This window comes from Sander vitreus, chromosome 18 (genome assembly GCF_031162955.1).
Source record: "Sander vitreus isolate 19-12246 chromosome 18, sanVit1, whole genome shotgun sequence".
Classification (NCBI taxonomy): Eukaryota; Metazoa; Chordata; class Actinopteri; order Perciformes; family Percidae; genus Sander; species Sander vitreus.
Window position 1 is genome coordinate 15,983,641 of NC_135872.1, and position 6,756 is coordinate 15,990,396.

Genomic DNA, 6,756 nt, shown 5'->3' on the forward strand with positions numbered 1-6,756 from the left:
CCAGGACCTTGAAACTGAAGCAGCTAAATGGAATTCAGCCATCTTTAATTATATTATTTACACCTGAACTTTTCCTACTCTGACCTATCAAGGCATGTTTCTTGAAAAAGGCCTATAATAACGGTGTAATGGTTACGTTCTACCAGGTGCAACAAAGCAAACGCGAGGGAGCTGTCAATCAAACACAGTCTAATCCGGAAATATAAGTGACAACACCTGTGTGGGCTGACTATGGGTGTGTCGGGCTTTAACACGTTATCTTGTCTTATATTTCCCAGCACTAAATACAGTACCAGTCAAAGGTTTGGACACTCTACTATTCACTTGAATGAGAAAGTGTGTCCAATCTTTTGACTGGTACTGTATAAAGTTTAGCTCTGTTACAGCTTTATCCTGACAAATATGAATATGAACTATAAGTTATAGCTGTCTGGTGAAAGTCATGTATCTCCCAGAAAATAAAAAAAACAGCACTGTTGTCGGCTTTGTGACTATGCATTAGTATGCAAGTATTATTTGGCTTAACAAGTAGGTTAAGCCAAATAATAGAACCACTTCCTCTTTAGTTTGTATAAACAAATCCTTAAATGTAAAGATACATTCACTATACAGCAATTATAGAACAATGATATAGTAATAGCCAGAGGTTTTATACTGGCAAACCATTCCATGTATACTATTGTCCTATATGTCCAGCAGAGGGAGCCCTCCTCTTACATTAATAATGTTTGACTCATCAAAACTAGCTTTTAATAACTAGTAATAGGGATTCAATGCCTTTCTCATTATGTTTCATTGATACATCAATAACATGTTTGAAACACAAGATTCAGCTAATTGCAGAGCTATTTAGAATTGATGAGGTATTGTTTAATGTCCAGAATATTTATGCATGAACGACTTTGATTTATCCATGATGTCACATTCCCACAGATTTATCAATTCACCAGACATCAAAATCTGGTGTTTGCCAAACATGTCAATGAATCACACAATGCATAGAAATATGAAAGGCGGTTTCACCTCACAACGAAGCATTTCAATTATACAAAATGAGACATGAGACAAAAATAAACCAGACGACTGTTATTTCAACTAAGTAGTCTGTAGTCATTTGAGCAAGGATTTGCTGTTCCTGGCTGGATGTATGCTAATCTCAGCGCATATCGCTGCTATTTGCCAACTGTGCAGGCTTACCCCCCTCTGGACCCCCAGTAAAATGGCTACTGATTGGTGTACAGAAAATTGAAACCATGGCAACCAGCTGTTTGGCTGTGATGGAGGAGACAGGAGAAGATTTTGGCCTGGAAGGTTTATACTTGCAGACTCACACACTGACTGACACAGCTGACTATTTAACTAGTCATATTTAACCCAAGCCCCTTATTCCCTGCTTATTTTTCAGACAAAACCCTTCTAGACAAAGCTACCCTCTGCTCTTCTTCTTTAGTGATTAGTGTCTGTTTTTGTTTGCTGCTTGTGTCAGAAGCTGAGCAGGTTAGTTAGAGGGTACAGGGCTCAGTCAGTAGGTGGTGGTTAAGCCTGGAGCGACGTTCAGGGTCACATGCATGATGAAAGCCTCCCCAAACTGTCTGTAATTGGTTCCCAACGGAGAGGGATCTTCCCACACAGGAATCAATCTACACAATGAAAAGAATATACACAGTGAGTCTCTGCATGGCATGGAGTATTTACTTGCTGATCTGAAGTGAGGGAAGACACAAAAAGATGTTGTGTATTTGCTTAACCTAAACGTGTGCAAGATTTAAAGGGAATGGATGTCAGACATTTCCACTTTGGGATGCTGATTCTCTGGTTGATTAATGCTCAAGGCTCTGCTATCAAGTAAGGGTGGCAGTGGGCTGCTGAGGAATAAGCAGATCGAGGAACTGATTGGTTTTGAGGACAAGCGGCCTCTTTGCTCCTCACTGATTTATTTGGATTTATTTGGATTTATTTGGATTATTTGGATTAATTTGTGCGTTTGTGTGTGCGCTTGCACAGGACCCACAGCATGGGTCATCAAACATCAGAGTGGAGATCAGATACGTTTCTAGATTAAGCAGGACAATCCAGGGACAAACTGCATATTTTTATATCTGAAAGAATGTGGTAATAAAGCCTCTTAAACCTCTTTCTATATAGCATTACCCATCCATGACTAAACATGCAACAATCAAAGTTTAAGTTTGAGAAAAAATATCTTGTATATATCTCCCAAAATATTTTGTCTATAATCTATTATCTATAATAGTTTTATTCAAGAGTTCAAAACCTCAAGCCAATCTGCTTCATTGGGACTGTGTAGTTGTGGTTTGATTGGTTGGAATTGGTTAAAATCCTAAATACCTGATTGATGCACAGAAGTACGTGGCATCTCCTTTTTGTAACCGAGCCCCATCCACTTTAAACCAGTGAGACGAGCACAGACAAAACACACAAACAAATCCCTAATGTGAAATAACCCAAATTGTTCTAGCTTTGGCAGGAAGTGTGTTCATGTAGAAGCACATCGCTCATAGTAAGAAGCTGATTGAGAACATATGTTTTTAGAGCCTTTAAAGTATCTGATAAGGGCGTTATTCTTCAAACTGCTTTGGATTAGAGGAGAATATGGGATATAACCCAAAATAACCATTATTGTTATTACTTTAGGGAAAGAAATCTGTTTTTGTAAAAGTGAGAATGGGACATCTTTTGAATTTTGAGTGTCATGTAAAATCCAGCTTTTCCTATTTGTACTTACAGTATAACTAGGCTGTTAAATCATGATCTGTCGTTGCAATATTTCCGACAGTAATTAAAGGCAGCATAGCTGCTAATTATATGGTGCTGAACAGGTGTAGAAAATCAAGGAGATAATGAGGTAAACAATGCACAGGCTGCAAAAAATCATTAAAAACCAGCTTGTAGAGACATGTCGATGTTATGTGGGCAATAGTAACACATCGCCACCTACAAAACACTCGGCAGCACTGCAGGAAAGGCAAATAAATAGATGTCAGTGTAGTGGTTATATCTCTTTAGCCATGGATATTCACAGCTTAGCTTCCCATTTTCACAAGTCCCATAACCTTTTTATTGCATATATTGTCTGACAAAACGAGAATGAGCTTCATTTTACATTCATTCAGTTTTGCAGATGTTTCACAATGGTGAAATCACACAATCCCCTGCAAAATAGTAATGAAGCACATTGCTGTGCAGGTTTAAATGCTGTCATCTCGTAAACCATGTATTCTGACAGTGCTGCCTTTTCATAGTAGAGACAAAAGCAGATGATTAACTATACATTTTATTGCCATGATTGCACCACACAGTACTTTTTCACCCCTGTCTTTTTATCTTATCATTCTTGCTTTCTGGCTCCACCTGTCTCTTTGTCTCTGTCGCTACGTCTGCCTCTGTTGCCCTGTGTCTTTATCCTCATATTACTTTTTAAACAGCAGACAGATATGACCATCTCTCCATAGCAACACCTCACTTGTGTCATTGCTTTGAGAGCAGTTTCTGAAACCTCACTGTTCATTTTCCTGATCATATTTATAAAACAAAGGGCACAGCAAATCAGATGATTCATGTACTTTAACTTGCCCAGGAATACCATTCTGTGGTTTACCATTGGACTTTTTCTTTTTCATTTGATGAAATAATAATTAATGTATGGATCCAATAAGATTATGTAAGGCATGTAGTCGGTGTTGTTTTGGTAACATTATAGCCTCTTTAATGATCTTTGTCTCTACATAATTAACTAGAAACAGATGGCATAATAGAGAATGATCTGAACACACCCCCTGCAGATAGACAGATCCCCCAGCAGGACTCCCCCCATGTTGTCTAAATAGACTTGCCCTACCTTGAGCGCACACACACACACACACACACACACACACACACACACACACACACACACACACACACACACACACACACACACACACACACACACACACACACAATCTCCTCCCTCTGGATATGCACAGAAAGGGCCAATCACAAGAAAGAAAACCTCAAAAACAAGTATTTTTTTTTGCACAAACAGGCCAGCAGACATATGGCTTTGTGACCAGAGTAAATAGTGCTATTAATTCTAAATCTCTGACATTACTCCCTTTGGTGGTCCTGGTGGCATTGTCTACACTGCAGTGTTTATAACAGCAGTGTTTACTGACATCCAGGCATTTATTGTGTTGGATAGGCTTAGTGGGCAGCTGAACTATAAAGCTTTAAATACACAACATCTTGACTCTGTATGCATCCCTGCTGAATTTTGTCTACCACCATGACACTTCTGTACATTTACATAAGCAGGATTTTAAATGATCGAGTATTTTTTACATTGTTATACTGGTACATTTACTTAAGTAAAGTATCTAATTACTTCTTCTGCCACTGCTACACAATGAATGACTAACCCTATGAATACCCTCTTCCTTTGTCGAACCCATCATCTACCACTAGTGATGACAGTAACTGAGGTAAATATTAGTATACAGGCTTTGAACTTGATCTCACTGAAACGGCTTCAGACAAGCAATTCCCGCTCATTCAGTCAAATCTGCTATGTGTGTTCGCCTCCAGCTATAGTAGTAGTAATAGTAGAAATGGAAAATGTTGGCAACGAAGTCTGTGTGATCATTTACACACCTACATATTTTTATGCTTGAAGAGCAAGAGTTGTAACATTAATGTCTGGAGTGCTGGGAAATGGAATGAACTCAGCGTAGTGAAATTAAATAGATTTCCCACAAGATGCACTGCAGGTTTAGCCACACACACATATGCAAGCTGTGTAAGTGGAACACATGCATGTGTGTTATAAAGTATTTACAGAGTTCGAGAAAGGAGGTTGTTCCCAGGATTCGGTTGTAGTTAAAGTTGAAGTAGAATGAAATATTCAGGAAGTGTCAGAAACACACAATCTTGCTGAAAATGACTCAATTTTGTTTAACTTTGTCTGGCCCACTTTGCAAATGCGCTTTATTCATTTCGAGTAATGTTCCCGTCGTACTAGGTCACATGCAGGTTACAGTAGCGATGGTAGGGAGTCCTGGAGTCCTGCATGACATGTCCTCCTTACCCACAATGCAACCATGGAGGTGACGGACAGATTCAACCCCTCTTTCTGTCTGTCTGGGTAATAAGTGACGCTGTATGGCTGGATTGCTTGTCATGTGAATGAATGAGCAGGCTATAACAGTGTGACACGTTGGCCCAGCATTTGTCTGATGCTGCAGTTGGGTTCCACAGCAGTGGAGACAAGATGGGATCTGTCTTCCAGATGAAAGGGAACTGGAGGGGAGTCGCTGCTGAAGTCTCATCTATATATATCTCTCATCTATCTCTTTACCGCCTTGGTCATATACAGTGTCTGTCTGTATTATTTCTATTCTCAATCTGCTCCCCCATTCTCTCTCTTACTGTCTCCCTGAAGTATTGGCATGATGGATCACTGCATCCACAAGGGAAAGGGGGGGAATATAGTCAAGTAGTAGAAGAGAGTCAGGGGGGCGGAGAGGAACGTATAGGATCAAGAGAGAGAGTGGCAAAATGAAGAGGGGGATGGGAAGATGTAAGCTTTAGACTAGGGTCTGCTGGGCTATTTCACATTAGAAGATATGATGTGTTGCTGTTGTATTCATTGGGAATTTACAGTGGCTTTACACAGTAATAGCCATTGACAGCTCATAAAATGCCCCCTCTTTGCTCTCATTTCAATTCATACATCCATACAATTTTCCTTTCTTCTGTCAAACAACTGTTTGTCTGTTGTCTGGATTTACACCAGTTTTAATAGTCTGAAACACCATGACCGACAGCGACGAAGCTGGTGTAAGATTTGCTGGTGTGCAGCCAGCTGACTGATCCGGGCGCTCTGGCTGTCGGGGAGGGGGATGCTCCCGTCCTTAACTATTCTCCTCACATTCACCTTGCAGTCCCAATTATTCAAGGCCGCGTGCACGAGCGCTCCCTGCCAGCCAGCCCCAGCTGTGAAAAGTGGGTCATGGAATTTAAAGGCACACGCAGCCTTGTTGCACTGCACAGCTGCGCTGGCACCGCTTTGGCTTTCTGTTCCTCCCGACATGCAGTATGTGTGTGCAGTTCTGTTTCCTGCAGTGAAATCCACGAGGCTGTTTGGGAATGTGTGTGAGTGAATCAGAAGACATTCATTATCACGTTCTCTGCGGGAATAAAAGCTGTGGAACTTTCACTAAGTGTGTCATTCTCGCTGTCTGTCTCTGTAAACTGGCCTATATTCTTCCACATGACTTACCTTTAGAAATTAAAATGTTTGAGCTTTGATTTGCACTGAGGTTGACTTGTTCTCTCCCAGATCGGTGATGCAACATTTAAGTTTCAATGTGATTATTCTTTCTTTGCACCCTCTTAAATCTGAGATCAATGAACACTCTCTACCTTGCAACAATGTACAGTAGGCTAGTCCATATGGGGCTAGACATGCTGCAGAGAAAGGCTACTCATGCGCACATTGAGCAATAATGTCATACCCTGATGAGCTCTTTACAGAATCAGACCAGGCTGTCCTACTAAACTACTGCCACATTTTATGGCACTGAACACAATGGCAACCACCATGCTCTACTATGGCCCTTGTGAAGAAACACAGGCATGTGAAAGCACACACACACACACACACACACACACACACACACACACACACACACACACACACACACACACACACACACACACACACACACACATACACACACAGATCTCAACACATCCACA